The 25,087-nt window shown below is 42.7% G+C and overlaps 1 non-coding gene and 1 pseudogene across 1 annotated transcript; both read left to right on the forward strand.

Moving 5' to 3' along the window:
- The window catches only part of LOC102424848, a 25,446-nt pseudogene extending 963 nt beyond the window's left edge, over nucleotides 1-24,483 (forward strand).
- Nucleotides 4,827-4,990, forward strand: LOC106698783. The gene has a single exon (XR_002831588.1). It is a non-coding gene; the product is annotated as a U1 spliceosomal RNA (small nuclear RNA).
- Nucleotides 24,484-25,087: the final 604 nt, after the last annotated feature.

The following is a 25,087-nucleotide window of genomic DNA, read 5'->3' on the forward strand; positions in this document are numbered from 1 at the left end:
AGCCTGGGGGGGGGGGGGTAAGGGGGCGAGATCAACCAAAGGACTTGTATGCATGCATATAAGCATAACCAATGGACACAGACACTAGAGGAGTGAGGGCACGAGCGGAGGGGTGGCAGGGCAATGGGGGGATAAGGACATACCTTAATCAATAAAGAAAAAAAATCTGCAAATAAAAAACAAATTATCCTGCTATATTTGGTCAAACATTTCATTAACTCACCCCTAATGCCTTGGCAGGGCCAGACCAAATGATTTCAAGGGCCTTATGTGCCTGGGGCCAGACATTCCCCACCCCTGCTCTAGGGGGAAAATTCATTCCTTGCCTTTTATCCCTTCTGGCCGCTGACAGCATTCCTGGGCTGGTGGCTGCATCACTCAATCTCTGTCTTAATGGCCACATTGCCTCTACTTTTCCTTTATCATTTCAATAGGGTCCCAACCAGATAATCCAGGAAAATTTCCCTATCTCAAGATGCTTAACTTAATCACATCTGCGAAGACCCTTTTTCTGCCATATACAGTAATCTTGATAGATTCCAGGGACTAGGATATGGGTATCTTTGGGGGAGCCATTTTTTTCAGCTTGCTTCAGTATCTTTCTGAGATTTCTAAGACCTGGAAAAAATTAAATTGCTTAGATTAAGTACCAAACATTTTTTAGAATTGCTTATGATAAGCTACTTAGGATTCATTAGGCTAAAATGAAATATGGTACATTAAAAATGGAGAACTGTTATAGCACAGTGCCAGAACTAATGATTTGAATAAAAACACATGAAAAGGAAGTGAGGAAATAAGCAGGAACTTATATGATGACTAGACCTTCCCATGAAAAATGAAGGAGATAGTTAAGAAAAGTATTCAGCTAATCCAAGACTGCGTGGTGGGGTGCAGAGATGGGGTGAGGTTGGTGAGGAGGAAAAACAATTTTACAAACCTATAAAATTGTGTGCCAGCCATAGCCGGTTTGGCTCAGTGGATAGAGTGTCAGCCTGCGGACTGAGGGGTCCCAGGTTCGGTTCCGGTCAAGGGCATGTACCTTGGTTGCGGGCACATCTCCAGTGGAGGGTGTGCAGGAGGCGGCTGATCGATGTTTCTCTCTCATCGATGTTTCTGACTCTCTATCCCTCTTCCTTCCTCTCTGTAAAAAATCAATAAAATATATTTTTAAAAAATAATAAATATAAAATAAAAAAATTGTGTGCCAGACCTTTAAGGGTTTCCATAATTCATGCCCACTCTATTTGTCCAACCTTATTTCCTATCATTCTCCAGCATATGCCCAGAGTGGGTATAGTTAGACTAGGAAACCATTCTTTAAAATCTAGAAGTTAGCCCTGGCCAGCGTGCTCAGTGGTTAGAGCAGTGGCCCTCACACCATAGCATTGAGGGTTCGATTCCCAATCAAGGGCACATACTTGGGTTGCAGGTTCAATCTCCAGCCCCACTTGGGGGACATGGGGGAGGCAACCAATCCGTGTGTCTCTGTCATTCTCATGTTTATGTTTCTGTCTCTCTGTCTCTCCTTTCTCTCCCTCTCTCCCATCTACTCTCTCTAAATATCAATGGAAAAAATATCCTTGGGTGAGGATTAACAACAAAAACAAAAAATCTGGAAGTTAAACCAGGAAAAAAAATTACATCTTTCACTTGTGTCCTAATTTCCAGCATCACTAAACAGACAGCAGTGTTGAGTTCAGGGTAAAGTAAGACCAGCTTTGGTGTAGACCAAGCATGTCAAACTCATGGCCCGCGGGCCGTATGTGGCCCACAATGAATATTTTTGCAGCCCAGCCAATATAACGGTATATAAGAAACGTTTTAATAAAAATTTCGTAACTTAATTTTTACAATATCCTGTTATACATAATTATTAATCTCGAACTACAACTTTCGCTAATAACTAATTACTATAATCGTGTTGCATTCATTTCCCTTACGCTCTTTATGCACAGGCGCACCATTTCTCTCCACTAATACTAGCAGTGAATATTTTAGCAGCCGATTACCTTGTCATTAGTCTTGTACTGACTTGTTTGGTGTGCGCAACAGGAAATATTTCGCTTTCGGAGAACAAGAAAAACAGGTTCATTTGCGTTATGCTTATTAATTTGTGCACTTATTCAGTATCTGGTAAGTTAATGTTCAAGAAAAAATATTAATTTTTATTAAAATATTCTATTATTTTATGTTAATGATTACTCATTTATTTCAACCCTTTGTGTTCAGCATGTCTCTATCGAAATAAACGTACATTCCTATGAAAATTGAAGCTTTTGCTTTTTTGCAGCCCACATAAACTTAAACCTTATTTATTTGCCCTGTGTTAGCCTTTGAGTTTGACATGCATGGTGTAGACTAGCCGTGGGCAAACTACGGCCGGCAGGCTGGATCCGGCTCGTTTGAAATGAATAAAACTAAAAAAAAAAAAAAAAAAAAAAAAAAAACCGTACCCTTTTATGTAATGATGTTTACTTTGAATTAATATTAGTTCACACAAACACTCCATCCATGCTTTTGTTCCGGCCCTCCGGTCCAGTTTAAGAACCCATTGTGGCCCTCGAGTCAAAAAGTTTGCCCACCCCTGGTCCACACCTTGGGGAACCCCTGGACCTGCTGGGGTTGGACCCAACAATTTATTATACATTCAATTATAATAATAAAGGGACGTGCTTGCCAAAAGCGGTTTGGCTCAGTGGATAGAGCGTCGGCCTGCGGACTGAAGGGTCCCAGGTTCGATTCCGGTCAAGGGCATGTACCTGGGTTGCGGGCACATCCCCAGTAGGAGATGTGCAGGAGGCAGCTGATCGATGTTTCTAACTCTCTATCTCTCTCCCTTCCTCTCTGTAAAAAATCAATAAAATATATTTTAAAAAATAAAATAAAATAAAGGCACGTGCCTAAATAAATCTTATTCCAATAATCATTACACATTTGCTTGGGAACAATTCAATATTTTCCCTCTCATAGTATACTTACTGTACAAAAGTGATGTTTCCAATTTTTTGTTTGGGGGGTTTTGTTTTTTAACTAGTAGTGACTTAAAAAGGAATAACATTTTGACTACATTCCCTAAGAGTGTGTAGAATTCTATATCTTTTATGGAAAATGATAATATTTTATAGTCAGGGAGAAGAGAGGCCATGGAGTTCATGACTCTGGGAATGTGGGAGCCTTTACTCTCCTGCTGAAAAACCAGCCTCCTTCGCTTGGGCAGAGCCTGGCAGGCCAGAGAACAGTGATGACAGCGCAGCCGTACACGGGACGCACACACTGAGAAATGGCCCTTCCCTGGTCATCAGTAATCACAACCTGCTTTTAGGATGAAGCAAACATTCTTAGAAATGCGTTTGATGAGAGTATACTAAAAGTCAGAATTGGAGCAATTTCGGACAGAGAACTGCTGAGCTGTGCTTGCAGTTGAGTCTCAGAATCAGGTTCATGGGCCCAGAGAACCTGAATGATGATGCAAGAGAATCCAGTCCAGCCTGAGACCAAGCCATTTCCTTGTTACACCTCACAAAGGGTCTCACCAGTTCCTGTGTAAGAGATGCTGATGTTAATAACTTCATTATTCACACCCGGGCTGGAGTGGCTCAGTTGGCTGGGTGTTGTCCCATGCCCGGAAAGGTTGCTAGTCCGAAACCCAGTCAGGGTATTTGCCCAGATTGCAGGTTTGACCCCTGGTGGGGAGTGTGCAGGAGGCCATCAATGGATGTTTCACTCTCTCATCAATGTTTCTCTCTCCCTCTCCCTTCCTCTTTCTCTAAAAATCAATAAAAATATCTTTAAAAACAAAAATAATTTCATTATTCAGTATTGTATATGAAATTTAATGGACATATATGCTAAAATATTTTATATAGTTATACATATAGTCTTCATATGTTTTCTTTTCATAGGGCCAATTCTCAATTAAATTTTATTGTCTCTGTGTAGTCTTGAGTTGAAAAATACTTTCTTTTTTTTCTTTTTTTAAATTTTATTTTATTGTTTAAAGCATTACAAATAGTAGTACAGTGGGGCCTTGACTTATGAGCTGTCTCTCCGCCGATTTTTTGCTTTGAGTTGACAGAGTAATTTGAGTTAACGAGCTCCTTAACGAGCTCGGTCTCGGAACGAATTAAACGCGTAAGTCAAGGCCCCACTGTACATATGTCGAAAAATACTTTCAATTATTGTTGAAAAATAGAAATCTTGCTCTTTTTTAGCACTGGCTATTTCAGTCAATATTCTTGGATTTCAAAAAGTCAGGACAGAAAAGCTTCTTTACTAAAAATCAATGAATGTCTGGATGTGCCACATGAGACATATATGTGCATATTATTCAATAAAGCACTGAATTATTTTAAATACACAAAACATTATAAAACAAGATGTGCCTTGCCAGTCCCTGTCCAACATCTATGACTTCCTCATTAATTGGCTCATTGATTGGCTCATTGATTCCGGTAAAGGGCACATGCCGATAAAGGGCACCTTCACTTTATCAACACAGAGTCCCCTTTCTCTTTCATGAGTCTGACCCCTCCATCTCATTCCTACAGCTGGCCAGGCACTGGGCCTGCCACTTACATATATTTCTGCTTCAGGTTTCAGGAATACCTTACCTGCATCTTAACCACCAACTGCTTCCTGCCACATTGGATCAATTACTTTCTACAGCATTAATAATGACAATTCTGCAAATAATATTGTTTAGTGATATTATGATTAAGCATTAACTTGGTAACAACTCAGTATTACTTCTTCGTAGGATTCAGCTCTGATGGTTTCTGTTTGCCTCTTCTCTGTAATTAGTAGAGATATCAAAATAAAAATTCATACTTACCTGGCAGGGGAGATACCATGATCACAAAGGTGGTTTTCCCAGGGCGACGCTTATCCATTGCACTCCGGACGTGCTGACCTCTGCGATTTCCCCAAATGTGGGAAACTCAACTGCATAATTTGTGGTAGTGGGGGACTGCATTCATGCTCTCCTCTGAAAAAATAAATAAAATAAAATAAAATAAAATAAAATAAAATAAAATATAAAAATTCATGGGAAGATCTCATCCACGACTCTACTTGCCTTTCAGGATGAGCAACTCTTCCCATTAAGTCCATTACTCCAAGGGAATGAAAGGTTTGGAGAGGTAGCACAATATTCGGAACAAAATTCTGGCATTAGAGTCACAGACTGGAGTTTGAACCCAGCTCCCTACTCATACTGCTCTGGGGTAAGTAACATCCCTAAGCTTAGTTTCCTCATCTATAAAGCCCAAGTAGTAGTATCACCTTGTAGTCTTGTTTGAAGATTAGAAGTAATGCACAGTAAACTTAATAAATGACACTAAATGAGTGCTAATGCTACTGCAATTAGGCAAAAAATGTGAGCCTACCCCTAGAAATGCAAGCAGCTACTCCCAATCCTACACTCCAACATTTAAATAATCAGTCCATTGCTCACAGAAAAATGACATAGTGTGTCCTGGCCAGTGTGGCTCAGTTGGTAGGAGCTCATCCATTCAAATATCTTAACAACCCGCTTATTCATTATCTACTGGATCAGTAATACATACAACATGAATAGTAACTATTTCATAAATACTATTAACTCTATACAGAAAACATTGGAAGCATAGTAAAAATTAAATAACTATTAACTATTATGCTTATGGTGTTGATTTCCCAGGATCACTGATTAGGTAGTAGCACACACATCTATAGTCCTTTTTAAAAAATATGTGTGCTTTTTTTCATTTATTTCAGAGAGGAAGGGAGAGGGAATCATTAATTGGCTGCCTCCTGCACATTGGACCGAGCCTGCAACCCAGGCACATGCCCTTGACCAGAATCAAACCTGGGACCCTTCAGTCCACAGGCCAACACTCTATCCACCGAGCCAGACCGGCTAGGGCTATAGTCCTTTTTAAATATATCAATCTGGTTTGTATGCACTCTGGAATAAGGAAAGTTAAATGAAAATTACACATCTTATTTATATAGTGAATTTAAAATACATTATCTGCCCTATTTGGTTTGGCTCAATGGATAGAGCGTCAGCCTGCGGACTGAAGGGTCCCTAGATCCATTCCAGTCAAGGGCACATGCCCAGGTTGCAGGCTCAATCCCCAGTAGGAGGTGTGCAAGAGGCAGCCAATCAATGATTCTCTCTCATCATTGATGTTTCAATCTCTCTCTCCTTCTCCCTTCCTCTCTCTAAAACCAATAAAAATAATCTATAATAATAAAAGTGTAATATGCAAATCAATCGAACAGCCCCACGACCTTCAGATGAAGTCAGGGCTGCTAGGGCCAAGGCAGCTGGGGTTGCGAGGGCCAAGCCCCTTGCACGAATTTCATGCATCGGGCCTCTGGTAATAAAATAAAATATATGATCTAATATATTACACTGTATCTCAAGTCCTCATTACAGCTGTTTGCTAGTTAGAACCAACTTTAGTGACAGACCCAGTGGCTGGCCAGCTGTACCATATATTTATTTCCCCTGTTTTACAGAGGACCTAACTGAGCATTTAAGGGATTTGCAGAAGTTTGGCTTTTACTTGGCTTTGCTAGGTAGGACCAACTTCAGCTCCATTTGAATAGGAGGGAACTCATGCTCAGAGAGGTTAGAGACCTTCCTGAAATCTAAAGCTCCCTAAGGCAGGAATCTGGTCAGCTCCCAGTCTAGTCCTCCTATTTGACTATTCTTGACTCAGTAGCCAGTATCTATGCTAAATTGATTTCACTTTAAAGAAACAAAGAATGCATCATCTATAAGACTAAAACAAAAAAGCCCTTAGTTGTGGAAGATAGAAAAGGTAGAGAAAACATAAATAAGGAAAATGAGCCACAATTTATAACCCAAGTTAAACAAAAAGCTCCCCTAAATTTATATCCTCCTGTTTCCACATAATGAGTCGATTAATCTTCCAACGCCTTCTAAAAGTAAAAAACACTGCAGAGCAGCTGGTTTTAATGTTAAAGCTAATTAGGAAAACACATTAAGGCAAGAGAAGTGCTGAAGTTACATTTAGCTCAAGAGGAAAGAAGTCTGTGCATTTGTTTGTGTTACGGACAAGTGTAAGGAAAGAGAAGATAAATTAAAGCTTGTCTTTAATATCCTGCAGCCTCATTTCCTCAGGAAGGCAGCCTTGAGAGAACAGAGAAATGGGTCACTGGTGTAAGAAGCTGTTCTGACCAGGATAAGAGAAGGTTAAGGACTATATTTCACAGAGCTACCAGACTGGCACGTCTGACTGAATTTATGGATTTTTCTGCCTGAACACACAGGCCATTTGGACACCATTTAGCCCCAATTGTCAGAAAAATTTCTTAATCGTGGGATGATTTGCCACCTGCCACTAAATAGCACATTTTAATTGCATTTTTAATAACCCCACAAAGTAGCCTCAGGGAAAAAAAATTTTTTAAAAGCACTCTCACTTAAAAACAAAAATCTCTACGTGTATCTGTAGCCCATCAAGAGAATTAAAGGTCAATATTCTGTTTTTCTGGAGTGTGGGGATGATACAGGGAAGAAGGATGAAGGCATAAGTGTTTTAAAATAACAGCAGTGGGCACAGTAATCTACAGCAGTGTTTCTCAAATTGTAAAATGTACTCACATCACCTGGGGAGCTTGTTAAAATGAAAATTGTGTCAGAAACCTGGGAGGGGGCCTGAGTTTCTGCGTTTCTAACTAACTCCCAGGTGACTCTGCTGCTGGTCTGGTCCTGGAACCACTTTGAAGGACAGAGCCTTTGTTTCAAGGACAGTCTTCTTTCTCTCAATCTTTCTGCCTTTCAGCAGCCTAAAATAGACCCATAAAGACCCTTTCCTCTGGATCAGGAATTCATGTGATTGGGGAACCTAGCCTCACACGAATTAGGGCAGCTTTGTGAGTTGTGTTAAAGAGAGCACGTGCATCATTTTGAGCTTCCAGCTGCTGCTCAGGAAATGCCAGATCCAAGCCATTCCTGTGAGATTGGCGCCCCTTGTGGCTGAAAGGATCCATAGCCGGGCAACTTTATCAGTATTTTCCTAAGATTTTTGCCAATTAAATGTTGGTAGGAAAAAGAGTTTAGACACTTAAAAATTTTTTTTTATTTATTTCAGAAAGAAAGGTAGGGAGAGAGAGAGAGATAAAGACATCAATGATGAGAGAGAATCATTGATCGGCTGCCTCCTGCATGCCCCACACTGGGGATCAAGCTCACAACCTGGGCATGTGCCCTGACCAAAATCTAGCCATGACCTCCTGGTCCATAGGCAAATGTAGTTACTGTGAATTCCTGATATGCTTTTGCATTAATAAGTGTCTTCTCCAGCAAAGAGATGTACGTTTTAACATGAGACTGGTGGATGCAATTTCTTAACTTAGTAAAGTGACTTCGATGGTGAGAATTTCACATTCTGAAGCGGATGGTTGAAGAAATATGTCCAGGCTTATGGGCACCTGATATTACCCAATATGTTCTTTCAGTGGGGACATTTCAGGCTGAAATGCTGAGAGATGTATACATGCATTTTTGCCATTGATAGAAATGGGGATGTTAGAGAAAGAAAATCTGTTTGGGGTAGAAGACAATAAATTTGATTTTTTAAAAATTGTCATTATATCCTATGAATAATTGAACACATAGAACTACTGTATTTCTTCCAAGGGTATAGAATTAACTAGAAAATCTCTTTCAAGGAGCTAGAATGAACTATTTATTGAAAAAGTAATAGCAGTTCATTTTTATTAAATGCCTATTATGTTCAAGACCCCATACCAGATGCTTTTGTAAATAGTATCTTCTTTGACATGCATCTGAATCACCTGGATTGCTAGGCCCCATACCCAGAGTTTCAGATTCAATAGTTTTGAGGTATGAAAATTTACATTTATAACAATTTCTCATGAGAACCACTGGAAAATAGTAGGCATTTAATAAAAGTTAGTTATTATTTTAAGAAAAATGCAGTGCAACTTTGGGTGGAAAGTCATGAAAATTTGCAAACTCCTTTGGTAATAAAATACAACTAAGTGGCACCTCACTAATGTGTCATTCCAGAAGCATCACTCTTCCTGAGATTGGAAAGGATGAATCTTAATTAAGAATCCCAAGAACACTGAACACAGAGCCTGCTATGAAACGCACTCTGAAAGCACATGTTCTTACCGGAGGGCTCTTCTGATGCACAGTGAGATGTTCCATATTTATTTACATTTGAATTCATTCATACCGCATCTGTTTCTCAAAAAGGGTTATGCAGTTTATATACTATTTAAAAGAATTTTGAAAATCTATGTACGCCACACATATTTAAGTAGACATCTACAATTTTTTATCAAAAATGTTTAAATTATTTAAATATTGGTCATTTGAAATAAAACTTATATTCCTCCTTTTAAATGTATCCATTGAATCTAAATACGTTCATTATGCATTTTTAATTACATCAATAATCTCCTCTTTAAAAATCAGAAATTTTAAAAAATCAGAAATTTTATTTCATTCTTTGTTCTCTTTAAACTTGCATTTCCATGTTATTCCTTCATTTATCACCCCATTATACTTCTTTTCAAGGAAATACATATACACATTAAAATAAATTTTAAAGCTTTCATAACTATAACAAATGGAATAAATGTAACTCATATACATGTTGATAAATACTTATTAAATTATGAATACATTTTTATTGAAAATGTAAATCTTAATGAAATGGTGGTACATTATCTCCAATTATTTCTTGTATCCATATATGGATATTACTCATTGCTACAATGAAACCAGGTCTAGCATAAAGTCTATTACTAATTTTTACTTTAAAAGTTCTTTTTATTTTTTATTGAGATATAATTAACATCCTATATAATAAAAGCCTAATATATAAATTGACTGAACTGAGGAATGACCGGTGGAACAACCAGTTGCTATGATGTGCACTGACCACCAGGGGGCAGAGGCTCAATGCAGGAGCTGCCCGCAGGCCCCAGGCCCCAGGCCAACCAAGCGGGTGCCACTGGGGGCCCCCCAATTGCCCTGCCCAGTGGGGGGCAGGGCTGGTGAGCAGGCAGCACCAGCAGGGGGCCCCAACAGATCAGCCCTGATTGCTGGCCAGACCTAGGGACCCTACCTGTGCACAAATTATGTGCACCAGGCCTCTAGTAATATTATATTAGTTTTAGGTATACAAAATAATGACCATCTGTCACCTGGTAACAAAATAAAGTTTTTTTTTCTTGTGATTTAACTTTTAAGATCTACTCTCTTAGCTACTCTCAAATATGCAACACAAAGTAATCCTTCAAAAGAACCAAGATGGTAGCATAGGTAAAAGCTTGTACTCACTGCCTCCCACAACCACATCAAAATTACAACTAAAATACAGAATCACCATCATCCAGAACCACCTGAAAGCTGGCTGAATGGAAATCCTACAACTAGTGAAGTAAAGAAGAAAGCACATTGAGACTGGTAGGAGGGGTGGAGGCACAGCACCTACATGTGCCGTTTTTTTAATTGAGAGGGAGATTGTTCCTGTGGAGGCCCCTGTGCGGAGCAAGGAGTCCCAGCCGCACACAGATCCCAGCCCAGGCTCCCAGAGCTGGGAAGAGAAATCCCCATAACTATAGGCTATAAAAATGAGTGGGGATTGGGGCTGAGTGACACAGAGGCTGCTGGAGACTCAATTGTTCTTAAAGGACCAGCACATGAACTGAACTTACAAGATCCTGCTTCCTCTGAGCTCCAGCACCAGGGGGAGGTTCTGGGGGACCCAGACACATACAGGTAGGAACTGGGTTGTCTGGCATCGAGGCTGGAACTCAGGGGTGACTTTCTCCCAGACAAAGGTGATTGCAGGGGTCATTGTTCCTGTGCTGGGATCTCCCCTGTTATAGGGCTGACTTGCAGCCATTTTTGTTTGCTCCATCCTGGTGATTCCCTGAGACCCCACTCCATCCAGTTGGCAGCCCCACTCAACCTGTGTGAAACGGCTTTTGCAAATGAATGGCCTGTCCTAGCTCAGGCTTCACATTTTGCTAAAATTTCTCAAACAAGCTACAGCTGGGTCAGCATTCCACAAACCTATTAAGAAAAGGCCCAAGACCTGGGACTACCACGAGCCTGCCTTACTTCACAGCTGGGCCTTGCTTGGGCACTTCCAAACCCAAGTAGCAACCATCTTCAGATCTCCTGTAGCTCCTGCCAGGTAGCCCCCATCAGTGGCTGAATTTGCACCTCCCTGGAGATCCAAGAGTCACTGAACTTGGTGGAAAGCATCAGACCACACCAGATTACAACTCTACCCATCCATAAGCAACACACTCAAGGGGCATACTCAGTGAGCACCAAAGCTCCACTGAAGCAAGTCCTGCTCCATAGGGGCATCTCCAGCACAGCAGCTGTTCCACAGTAGTCACAGCTTGTCCTCACAGCCAATGGGCCTGGAGGTCAATTCCTCCCAGTGACACCAACAGCAACCAAGGCTCAAGTACAATAAGACTGTGAACACAGCCCACACAGGGCACACCTCAGCTCAGGTGACTGGGGAGGCTAAGCCACTGGGCCCTACAGGACACCTGCTACACAAGGCCACTCTACAAACTCCAGGAGATATAGCAACTCTACGCAATACATAGAAACAAACACACGAAAGCAGCCAAAATGCAGGGGGAAAAAACATGTCACAAATGAAAGAAATGGAAGAAAGCAAACTACTGGATACAGAATTTAAAACCATGGTTATAAGGCTACTCAAGAATCTTCATAAGATCTGCAAGGAACTTAGTGAGACTTTCAAGAATCTTAGTGAGAATGCCAAACACATGGAAAATGACCAGTCAGAAATTAAGCATATACTGACTGAAATAAAGAATAATACACAGAGATTCAACAGTACAGTAGAGGATTCTGAGAATCAAATCAACAATTAGAAATATGAGGAAGGAAAAAACACCCAATCAGAAGAGCAAAAAGAAAAAGAATCCAAAAATATGAAGATAGTGTAAGGAGCCTCTGGGACAACTTCAAGTGTACCAACATTTGCATTATGGAGTGCCAGAAGCAGAGAGAGAGCAAGCTTTTGAAAACAGAAAATTTCCCCTACCTGGTGAAAGAAATAGACTTACAAGTCCAGGAAGCACAGAGAGTCCCAAACAAGAGGATCCCAAAGAGGACCACATCAAGATACATCATAATTAAAATGCCAAGGGCTAAAGACAAAGAGAGAATCTTAAAAGCAGCAAGAAAAAAGCCGTTAGTTACCTACAAGGAATGCCCATATGACTGTCAGCTGATTTCTCAACAGAAATTATGCAGGCTAGAAGGGAGTGGCAAGAAATATTCAAAGTGATGAATAGCAAGGACTTACAACCAAGATTACTCTACCCAGCAAAGCTCTACTTTAGAATTGAAGGTCAGATAAAGAGCTTCACAGACAAGAAAAAGCTAAAGGAATTCATCACCACCAAACCAGTACTACATGAAATGTTGAAGGGTATTCTTTAAGAAAAGGAAGAAGTGCCCTGGCTGGTTTGGCTCAGCGGATAGAGCGTCGGCCTGCGGACTGAAGGGTCCCGGGTTCGATTCCGGTCAGGGGCATGTACCTGGGTTGCGGGCACATCCCCAGTGGGGGGTGTGCAAGAGGCAGCTGATCGATGTTTCTAGCTCATCGATGATTCTAACTCTCTATCCCTCTCCCTTCCTCTCTGTAAAAAATCAATAAAATATATATTAAAAAAAAAAAAGAAAAAAAAAGAAAAGGAAGAAGAAAAAGATAAAGATAAAAAATATGAACAATAAAATAACAAATATGCAACACAATATTATTAACTAGTTACCACATACATTATATCCCATGACTTACTTATTTTATAACTGAAAGTTTTTACTTTTTTACTCCCTTCACCCTCTTTGCCCACCCCCTACTTCCTGCCTCTGTTCTCTATCTGTAAGCTTCGTTTTTGTTGTTTTGTTTTTTAAATTTCACATATAAATTAGATCATATGATATTTGTCTTTCTCTGTCTGCTTTATTTTACTTAGTATAATGCCCTGAAAGTTCATCCATGTTGTCACAGTTGGCAATATTTCCATTTTTTAATGGTTTAATAATATTCCAGTGTGTGTGTGTGTGTGTGTGTGTGTGTGTGTGTGTATCTCACATCTTCTTTATATATTCATCCGTTGATGAATGCCTAGGTTGTTTCTATATCTTGGCCATTGTAAATAAGGCTGCACAGTAAACATGGAGGTGCACATATCTTTTAGAGTTTGTGTTTTTCATTTTCTTTGGATAAATACCCAGAAGTGAAATTACTGGATCATATGGCAGTTCTATTTTTAATTTTTTTGACATATCTTTATTGATTTTAGAGAGTAAGGGAGAGGGAGAGAGAGAGAAATATCAAAGATGATAGAGAATCATTGATTGGCTGTCTCCTGCATGCCCCCCACTGGATAGTAAGCCCAAAACCCCAGCATGTGCCTGACCATAAATTGAACCATGACCTCGTGGTTCATAGGTTCACACTCAACCACTGAGCCACACCTATTTTTAATTTTTTGAGGAACTTCCATTCTGTTTTCCACGTGGCTGCACCAATTTACATTCCTGATGACAATGCACAATGGTTTCCTTTTCTGCACATCCTCACCCAAACTTGTTATTTCTTGTCTTATCTACAACTATTAGCCCTGCACATGAATCCGTGCGCCAGTAGCTGGCTGCCGCCCTCCTGTAGCTCTCCACCTACTGCCCGCCCTCCTGTAGCTCCCCCCACCCGCTTCCCTCCCCCCACCCGCTCCCCTCCCTCATAGCTTGCTGCCCTACCCCCTCCTGTAGCTCTCCACCTACTGCCCGCCCTCCTGTAGCTCCCCCCCACCCGCCTCCCTCCCCCTACCCGCTCCCCTCCCTCATAGCTTGCTGCCCTACCCCCTCCTGTAGCTCTCCGCAGCCCACGTGTAGCTCGCTGCCCCACCCTCCTGCTGATCCGTGATCCGGTCATTACTCGGTCAGTTGTTATGTAGTGACCATTTTCATATTACATATTTATTATATAGGATAGCCATTCTAACAGGTGTGAGAGAATATCTCATTGTGGTTTGGATTTATATATCCCTGATCCTATTTTTTAACTTTGCTAGGTGAAAATATTGAAAACCTTTGCTTAGATATATGTAAGTACCTGGGATTTGAAGAAATTTTCTTTCAGCAATCTAACTTAATTACGTAAATTCCTTCTTATATTCTGAAATTCACATTGTGATCACATTGTTATCATCAACAATTATTTCTATTGATTTGTAACCTGGAAAATTAGATTCTTCCTTCAATTTTGTTGAAAGAAAAAAAAAAGAAAGACAGGAAGGAAGGAGGGAAGGAAGGAAGGAAGGAAGGAAGGAAGGGAGGGAGGGAGGGAGGGAGGGAGGGAGGGAGGGAGGGAGGAAGGAAGGAAGGAAGGAAGGAATTTAAACTAAAGTCATTCACTACCTCAACAGCAATATTTATAATGGTCTCTGTAGCTCTGTATCCAGGAGGATTTTACACACTAGGTCAATGCACATAGTAAGATTCAAGAATAGGAGAAAGTATGCCTTTATTTTGCCAAATGGGACAGAACAATCATTAAAGGGAGGCTATAAAGGATACTGCAGGCAAGTTTTCAGGTGGTTCAATTTTAGGGAAGAGGTCAAAGATCCAGAAATGGTGCTTTAAAACTATCTATGCCCACATGCCCCTCAGGTAGGTTGCATGTGCACTGAGGAGTACATTACACTCTTGAAGTATAGATGCTGTATTTGAAGATCCCTGGTTTATAATTTTTTTAAAGACATACAGGCATGGCTCGGTGGTTGAAGGTTGACCTATGGACCAGGAGGGTACATGCCTGGGTTGTGGGCCGGATCCCCAGTGTGGGGCATGCAGGAGGCAGCCAATCAATGATTCTCTCTCATCATTGATGTTTCTATTTCTTTCTCCCTCTCTCTCCCTCTCTGAAATCAATATATTTTTTTCTTTTTTTTTTTTTGTAAAGACATAGAGGGCCCTAGGCCAGTTAGGGTCAGTGGATAGAGCATGAGCCTGCAGACTTAAGTGTCTCAGATTTGATTCTAGTCAAGGGCATGTACCTTGGTTGCAGGTTCCTCAGCCCTGGTCAGGGTGCGTGCATGAAGCAACCAATTGATGTTTCTCTCTGTCTCTCCCTCTCCCTTTCACTCACTCTAAAAATCAATGGAAAAATATCCTCAGGTGAGAATTAACCAGAGAGAGAGAGAGAGAGAGAGAGAGAGAGAAGCAAAGATTGAGTCTCAGTTTTCAAGTATAGTGAAAATAAATTGCTACTATAAAAATGAAATAAATAAAAATACCTTTTAAAAAATAAAATAAAAAGACATATAGGATGAGGCAAAAGTAGGCTTACAGTTGTTCATATGGAAAAAGACATGCAGGTTATGATTATTACAATAGCTTTAACTCTGTTTCACATACAGTTGGAAACCTACTTTTGCCTCACCTGTATATATAAAGGTTAATAAAATGAGGACTGAATAGAACAAAGACAAAAACAGCAAATATATTTAATAAGGGATTTAATTTATAATGGAGCATCAGATTTAGCTCAGAGTTTTCTGGTCTTATTCCGTATATGTCTCATTTTAAGCTACTTCATGCTTCCTGCCCTCTTTCCTTTTCTGCTGGGACTGACCAGCAGGCCAAGTGACAGATGAATGATTACTCTGACACAGGATTGCTGTGAAAGAGAGGGCTAAGGGACTGCCTGGCTAAAGGAACCAGACAGCCGCAATCACCTGCCTCTTCAGGCTTTTCTTGTAGCAGCAGTTTGAGATTAAGTTTGTCTTTTAGATACAATCAGCAGGGTAAGTAATATTGGGGGGACATATGTGTCTGCAGTGTCCTTTAAGCAAGGACACCTAAAGATTAAGCATAAAGATTCCGGTAAACCCCAGAGGGTCCGCATGTGCACAGACTTGTTTGGAAAGGTCAAGGAACAATTAGGGGCAGCCACCTTTGGCCAAACTTCCCTAAGTCGGAATTCTGATAAACAGGGTGGGCCGCCTTAGCCCACTCCTTTTTTTGGAATTTTCTTCCTTACAAACTTTCCAACCAAGTCCCATGCTTCCCCACACTTTTCTAGAAAAAAATTATTTCATTTTCAGTAGCTTTGGAAACTGCCTGAGGAGAGGGGTTTCTAGAAGGCTGAGTCCTGATAAAATAGAGCAAGGAAATCTCAATGCATGCAAGAGTCTTACATCAGCATTCTCAATCTATGTCTTATCCCACAAAGTATTCTGAACATGGTTTGAGAAATAATTATTGGTTCCGGTTTTCACTTTTCTCTTTGAGTTAGAACCTTTTCCTTCCTGGATGAAACAAAGGAAACATTTCTATGCTTCTTCCTCTTCTCAGTATCAGAAACTAAGAAAGTGAGCGTCTGGTAGAAGGAAAAGCTGGAATTTGAGTCGTTTCAGGGTGACTAAGAGAGTCTTTGAAAAGGATATATTAGGCAAAGAATTAAAAAGTATAGAAATGCCCTGGCCCATTTTTCTCAGTAGTTAGAGAGTCAGCCCAAGTCCAAGGGGTCCTGGGTTCGATTCCCAGTCAACAGCATGTACCTTGGTTTTGGGCTCAATCCCCAGCCCTGGTTGGGGTGCCTGCAGGAAGCAACTAATCAATGTGTCTCTCTCACATCAATGTTTCACTCTCTCTCTCTCTCTCTCTCTCTCTCTCTCTCTCTCATTCCACCTTCCCTCCCTCTCCTCCTCTCTCCCACTTTCTCTAATAGTCAAAGGAAAATATAGCCTCAGGAGAGGATTATTTTTAAAAAGTATAGAACTGATTGAGGAAAAGCAAGCACTTCTAAGTCATTCTGATGCACTGGAGTTTAATAAGTGGAATGGGAACTCATTCCAATTGAGTCACATTCACCTGGTTGCTTTACCAACTTTCCCAAGGGCCTATATGTTTGATTAGTTTATTAGGATCAGAACTTGAAAACAACTAAGCCTGACATTGAATAGACTGTTTTCCCAGGAATATATAATTAACAAGCACTTAAAAATATATATGTATTTAATCTAAATATGTATGTCTTTTTAAAAAATGTATAAACCAGGGATCTTCAAATAGGGCACCTATACTTCAAGAGTATAATGTACCCCTTGGGGTGCACGCAACCTATCAGAGGGGCCCGTGGGCATAGATAGTTTTAAAGCAATCATTTCTGAATCTATGAGATACTAAAACCATAAGCACCACTTTATGCCTATTAGATGAGCAGAAAACTAAAAAGCTAAAAATTCTGTAAAGAATATGATGAAATGGAAACATGTGTAATTTGTACATAGCAGTGTAAATATTGTCTAAATCCCTTTAGAAATCAATAGCTGTCAAGATAATTTATATGCTTTGCCCCAGTCATTTATTTCCAGGAATATGATATTTTTATTGGTAAAGGAAAAATTACATGCATGAAAAATATTTATTGCTGTTATTTATACTAGCAATAGTGCAAACTTGAAAATGAATGTTCAAGTAAGTAATGATAAAGTAAGTAATTCTGTATTTTAATCCAAAGTAATTTTATGGAGTGATTAAAAATACCATTATGATGTCCAGGAAACACTGTGGAAAATACAAATCGTGTAGGCATATAAATATGGATTAGAAGTGAATTTGGAAAAGGGAAAGCATAAGTGAGATTCTTTATATTTCTTTTTCCATGTAAAAATCTGTTTTGGGGTTGTATAATAAATGCTTTATAAATTATCTAGACCAAATTGGACTTGCCAATTAAGATCTTTTCCAAATGAGGATCCAGTCATAGCTTTCCACCTTATCATTCCACTCTCTTTGCCATTCTAGAAGCATGTCCTGTCGCTGACATAAACTTTTTCTACTTAATCTCTATTATGAACCAGTACACACTGAAGCCCAGCTTGCCATCTCAAATAATGTGTAGGCAACATTTTAAAATTTTTTTGCAGACTATTTTTTTTAGAATAATATAAAATTAATTAAAAATGTTCTGTTAGGCTACATAGATGCAAATCCAAGAAATGCAGTAAAGTAGTGGAAAAATCAGTTGATCTAATTTTTAAAGCAGTTCTTTATTGATTTTTTGAGAGAGAGTCAGGGAGAGCGAATGAGAGAGAGAAACATTGATGTTAGAGCAAAACATTGACCAGCCACCTCCTGCACACTCCCTACCAGGGATCAATCCAGCAACCTGGGCATGCGTCCTGCTGACAATCGAACCGCCAACCTCTTAGTGCATGGGACAACACCCAACCAACTGAGCCACACCGGCCAGGGCAGTTGATCTAATTTTTGATCACTAAGAAAACCTTCCTAATTCTGGATCCAGCCCTAGCTGTTTTGGCTCAGTGGATAGAGCGTCGGACTGTGGACTGAAGGATCCCAGGTTCGATTCCGGTCAAGGGCATGTACCTTGGTTACGGGCACATCCCCCATAGGGGGTGTGCAGGAGGCAGCTGATCGATGTTTCTCTCTCATCGATGTTTCTAACTCTCTCTATCCCTCTCCCTTCCTTTCTGTAAAAAAAATCAATAAAAATATATTTAAAAAAAATAAAAATAATTCCGGATCCAATTTTTTTTTAAATATATTTTTATTGATTTTGTACAGAGAGGAAGGGAGAGGGATAGAGAGTTAGAAACATCGATTAGCTGCCTCCTGCACACCCGCTACTGGGGATGTGCCTGCAACCAAGGTACATGCCCTTGACTGGAATCGAACCTGGGACCCTTCAGGCCGCAGGCTGATGCTCTATCCACTGAGCCAAACCGGTTAGGGCTGGATCCAATATTTATACTAGGTCCCCAATGCTTTTGAAATTTCCTGGAGAGGACATGGGGCATTATCCAGGTGAAACTGGGGCTTTGACTGAACTACCCCTGAACACCTGGACTCTGGAAGCACATGTCTGACTTTAGTCAACAGCCTCTCATCTAGGAAACACCTACGCAGATGAGAGCCGCTACGGGGTCTGCCCCACCTGAGATAACCATAGTCCCTAAGCCTTACTGGGGTTTCTATCAGATCATGAGCTCAGTGAGGAGGTCTCAGTGATGAGGTCTCAGTTTCCGCACCTGTGAAATGAGGTAATTGGACCACATTAGGAACTGGTCTGCAGATATTTTTTTGGACAGCCCATCTGGTGTACTAAACTGGAAAATTTCCCACTTCTTTTGCAAAATCAGGAAATCTAGCAGCGCTGGACTCAAGTTCTCTTATAACCAAAGAAGACTGGACCTGAGCAGCCACTGATCCAAGAGGAGCATGTAGCCTGCAGTTGGCACAGTCTCTTTTTCTGTCTTACTTGCATTTGCATCCCTAGGACTCTCTTGGCTTTTACATTAGGTTCACCCATGGGCTGGTAAATGTTTAACAAGTTGCTCTCCAGGAAAAAAAAAAAAAAGCTCATTTGTAGTATTTGCTAATTTCCATGATATAAATACTCCTACCATGGCTGATTTCAGGCTACTGAGATGACAGAGATATGCACAGCCCAAAGTGTAGTGTGGTATAATCTATAATAATAAGAGCATAATATGCTAATTAGACTGGATAGCCAAATGACCTTCTGGACACCCTTCCAGACATCCTTCCGGATGACCTTCCAGACGAAACCAGGGTTGTGAGGGCCGGCCGAGGCTGTGAGGGGCTACAAGGGCCAGCTGAGGCAGCCAAGGCTGCAAGGGCTGAGCCCCTTGCACAAATTTTATGCATCAGGCATATAATATAATATAATATAATATAATATAATATAATATAATATATACTAAGAAAAAGGTAATATGCTAATTAGACCGTATAGACTGGATGTCCTTCCGAACAAAGCCACGATGGTAGGAGCTGAGGCAGAGGCAGTTAGGGGCGATCAGGCAGGCAGGCAGAGCAGTTAGGGGCGATCAGGCCAGCAGGCAGAGAGGTTAGGGGCTATCAGGCCGGCAGGGGAGCAATTGGGGCATCAGGCAGGCAGGCAGAGGCGGTTAGGGGTGATCAGGCAGGCAGAGGGGTTAGAGGCAATCAGGCAGGCAGGCAGAGGCAGTTGGGGGCAATCAGGCAGGTAGGCAGAGTGGTTGGGGGCAATCAGGCAGGTAGGCAGAGTGGTTGGGGGCAATCAGGCAGGCAGGCAAGTGAGCGGTTAGGAGCCAGTGGTCCCGGATTGCGAGAGGGATGTTTGACTGCCTAAACCAGCAGTCAGACATCCCCTGATGGGTCCTGGATACGAGAGGGTGCAGGCTAGGCTGAGGGGACCCCCCCATTCCTACCCCATGTATGAATTTCGTGCACCGGGCCTCTAGTATAATATAATATAATATAATCCTATCTAATAAAAGAGAAACATGGTAATTAGCCATACCTCCGCTACCCTTCCCATTGGCTAATCAGGGAGATATGCAAATTAACTGCCAACCAAGATGGCGGCCGGCAGCCAGGCAGCTGACTTGAACAAGGAGGCTTGCTTGCTTCAGTGACAGAGGAAGCCAAGCTTCCCCGCCAGCCTTGCCGGCCTCTGAGCTGCAACTCTAAGAAACATTGTAACAAATATAGAAGCTAAACCAAACCCCAGAAACCTGCTTTAGTCAGCCAGGCTTCAGCCAGCAGGACCGCAACATTGTTTCAAATACAGGAGGTAAACAAAGGCCAGATACCTGCTTTCAGCAGCCGAGGCCTAAGAGCTGAAGCCAAGCCTCAGAGCTAAAGCTGGCCCAGAATAAAAAGAAAAAAAGGAGCGGTTGGGAGCTTCAGTCACCCGCCAGCCTGTAAATAGCCCTCAGCCCCTCACCCAGACTGGCCAGGCACCCCAGTGGGGACCCCCACCCTGAAGGGGGTGTGCCCAGCTGCAAACAGCCATCATCCCCTCATCCAGGCTGGCCAGGCACCCCAGTGGGGACCCCCACCCTGATCCAGGACACCCTTCAGGGCAAACCAGCCGGCCCCCACCCATGCACCAGGCCTCTATCCTATGTAGTAAAAGGGTAATATGCCTCCCGGCACCGGGATCAGCGGAGCCGCGAGGCCTCCCAACACCGGGATCAGCGTGACAGGGGGCAGCGCCCAAATCCCCTGATCGCCCTGCGGCTCTGTGTGTGACAGGGGGTGGGGCCACAACCTCCCTATCCGCCCTGCTCTGTTCGTGACAGGGAAAGGCGCCCCAACCCCCTGATCAGCCCTGTTCTGTGCCTGATAGGGGGGAGCTCCCCAACCCCCTGATTGCCCTGCGGCTCTGTGTGTGACAGGGGGTGGCACCACAACCCCCCCCATGGGCCCTGCTCTGTGTGTGATGGGGTAGAGCCATAACCTCTCCATCGGCCCTGCTCTGAGTGTGACAGTGGTGGCGCCCCAACCCCCTGATTGGCCCTGCAACTTCCTTATCGACCCTGTCTTGAGTGTGACAGGGGGCGGTGCCCCAATCCCCCAATCGGCCCTACCCTGAGCGTGACTAGGGGTGGCATCACAACCTCCCGATCCGCCCTGCTCTGTGCATGATAGGGGGCGGCGCCCCAACTCCCCAATCGGCCCTGCTCTGAGCCCAACCAGGGGCTGCATCTAGGGATTGGGCCTGCCCTCTGCCATCTGGGAGATGGCACAGGCCGGGCTGGGGGACCCCCTCTCCCCGCCGAGTGCACAAATTTTTGTGCACCTGGCCTCTAGTATAATATAATATAATATAATATAATTAATATAATATAATATAATAATATAATATAATATAATATAATATAATATAATATAATATATATGGCTAAGTGTCCATTTGACCAGCAGCTATGATGCACACTGACCACCAGGGGGCAGATGCTCAATGCAGGAGCTGCCATGACCTGCACTGGCCATTTAAAAATAAACAGCACCATGGACCTGGTGCTGACAAATCAACACTCAGCTTCCCTCAAGTGGGACATAGGCCTCACCACTACACTGGAGCAACACCCCACTAAATCACAGCCAAGGCTGCCAAGACCCCATGGCAAAAAATGTGGCCCACAGCCCCGCCCAGCCCAGAAACTGTCACTGTGGGCACTGGGTAATGACGTCACATAGCAAAGCCCGGCTTCCTCCCCCTAACAACTAGCCTCCTTGGAGTTTCTTCAACCCAGGAACCTGACTTGCCAGGTGCAAACATTTTACACTTTAACCAAATGTTTGTGAAGCATTTTCACAGGCCTCATCTCATTTGATCCTCACAGAAGTGCTGGAATAGGTAGATAGGAGAGGTGGTAGAATCCTATTTTCTTTCCATTAGTCAGAAAACAGAGATTTAGAAAGTTTAGAAACTTGACCCGACTGAAAAGAAGTAAGAAATGGTAGACCTTGAAAATGACTTCAGGTTTTCTCACTGCGCAGAATATAGTCAAACTCTGCTGCAGTTAAATATTTCACCCTTTGTTCTCCCTGCGTGATCTACGATAATAATCTGCTTCATGTTGATATTTACTGCTGTGTTGCTGACAATTACCTGAAAGAGAAGTTGGGGTGCTTCACTGGGCTGGAAAAAGTTTAGCTAAATCAGAAAGCAGGTCTAATTAAGCAAGTTTATTCTATATCTATAAAAGGCTAAGTTGACTTGCACGTGCACAATACATATAAAGCTCTCGCTGGCGCCAATCGCACATGTGTGTTTCAATCTGTCATTGTTGACCGTGAATTTGGTTGACATTTCTATTATAGAGAAAGGATGAATAGCGATATTAAAATATTTCTTCTAATTAATTTCCTTTTAATGTGCACAAATCCATGCACTGGGGCACTAGTATAATATAATATAATCTAAAGGAGAACCTGGCTAGGCTGCTAATCAACTGAAGGCTGCTGTCTCCGTGTCATTCCTTCTTTGCCAACTCCGTCCACACCTTTGGGAACCCCTGGACCTGCTGGGGCTGGACCCCGGCAATGGCGGAGGGCAGCGGCTAAGAAAGAAGAAAGACGTGGCAGCAAGCGGGAGCCGGAGATAGTGTCCTCGGTTCGATTTGGGGATATTCCCTGTCCAAAAATTTCCTGGAAAATTGACTAGTATTAAGTGCGTGATAGATTGGAAGTCAGTGAAGACACAGATGTTCCTGTTGAGGGCAACCAGCTAATCATTACATTTTAAAGGCGATTTCTGTGATTGAGTTGTCTTTTGGAAGATTAAATCCATTTCAAGAGGACTTGAAGCTGGTCCTGACTTTGAGGAAGCAGTGGCTTGTTTTCAAGAAGCCATTCCTGATCTCAGGATCTAGCCAGCATGCCTCATCAAGGAGAAGACTGCTATTTTTTTTTTTCTATTCTACAGGTACCAAAGGTGACAGCTGTCCATTCCGTCACTGTGAAGCTGCACTAGGAAATGAAACTGTTTGCACATTATGGCAAGAAGGACGCTGTTTTCGACGGGTGTGCAGGTTTCGGCACATGGAGATTGATAAAAAATGGAGTGAGATTCCTTGTTATTGGGAAAATCAACCAGGGGGATGCCAAAAACTAAACTGCGCTTTTCATCACAGGAGAGAACGTTATGTGGATGGCCTTTTTCTACCTCCAAGCACAACTGTGTTGCCCACTGTGCCTGAGTCACCAGAGGAGGAAGTGAAGGCTTCCCAGCTCACAGTTCAACAAAACAAATTGTCTGTCCAGTCCAATCCCTCCCCTCAACTGCGAAGTGTGATGAAAGAAATGTGAGACGATTCGAGAAAAGCACATCCAGAAACAGCCAGAGAGGGGAACCTCACAGAAGGAAAAATCTGTTCTGCCATCCCCCTGGGGAGACGGAGACGCTGGCCATGCCCAGCCAGCAGACCCGCCAGTGCTCGCTACTGCGCCGAGCATCACACGGAGCCTGACAAAGCGTCTTCCCACCGAGTCATCCCAGAAGGCAGAGGTGGATACCGCAGGGACTGGCGACTCAACATTGAATGTGAAGTGTGCGGCACAGACCTTGGAGGAAAGGGTCAAAGCGAAACCCAAAGCGAGTGTGAAGCCATTTGTGGCTAAAGTGGTCTCTTCCCCCAAATTGGGCCGCAAGCGCAAGGCAGCGGAGACCCACCCTGCTGTCATCGCAGCGGTGAAGCGGCTCCTCACCAGCGGGGTCCTGAAAGCCCGGCCGAAAAAAGCAGCCACGGCTGTGGTCCCACTCATCTCTGAGGACAGAGCGGTCACTGGGCCTGAGACAGACAGACCCAGAGACAGTCTTGTGCTGCCTCCAGCCCAATCCTCGTCAGATCCCTCTCCGCCAGAAGTATCCGGCCCTTCCTCGTCCCAAATGGCCACGAAAAGTCGCCGACTCAGCACTGCTTCCACAGGAAAGCCCCCGCTCTCTGTGGAGGATGGTTTTGAGGAACTGATATGGGAGATTTCAGGAGGCAAATTAGAAGCCGAGTTCGACCTGGATCCTGGGAAAGATGAAGATGACCTTCTGCTTGAGCTATCAGAAATGATTGATAGCTGAAGGTGATAGTAGGACATTTCAAACAAACAAAAACAAAAAAAAACTCACCAAAGCCGAAGCCGGTTTGGCTCGGTGGATAGAGCGTCAGCCTGCGGACTGAGGGGTCCCGGGTTCGATTCCGGTCAGGGGCATCTACCTGGGTTGCAGGCACATCCCTGGTGGGGGATGTGCAGGAGGCGGCTGATTGATGTTTCTCTCACATCGATATTTCTAACTCTCTATCTCTCTCCCTTCCTCTCTGTAAAAAAAATCAATAAAATATATTTTAAAATATATATCTACACTAATAAAAGAGAAACATGGTAATTAGCGTACGACCGCTACCCTTCCCATTGGCTAATCAGCATATCCTTATGCAAATTAACTGTCAGCCAAGATGGCAGCCGTCAGCCATGCACTGAAGCAAACAGGGAAGCTTGCTTGCTCCAGTGACTGCGGACTCCAATGTTCCCGACTGACCTGCCGGCCTCTCAGCTGCAACTCTAAGCAACTATGTACTATGTTGCAAATATAGAAGCTAAACAAAACCCCAGAAACCAGCTTTCAGTCAGCCTGGCTTCAGCCAGCCTGACCACAACATTGTATCAATGTTTTCAGCAGCGAGGCCTCAGAGCTAAAGCTGGCCCAGA

The sequence above is a fragment of the Myotis lucifugus genome, unplaced genomic scaffold (assembly GCF_000147115.1).
Source record: "Myotis lucifugus unplaced genomic scaffold, Myoluc2.0 scaffold_231, whole genome shotgun sequence".
NCBI lineage: Eukaryota > Metazoa > Chordata > Mammalia > Chiroptera > Vespertilionidae > Myotis > Myotis lucifugus.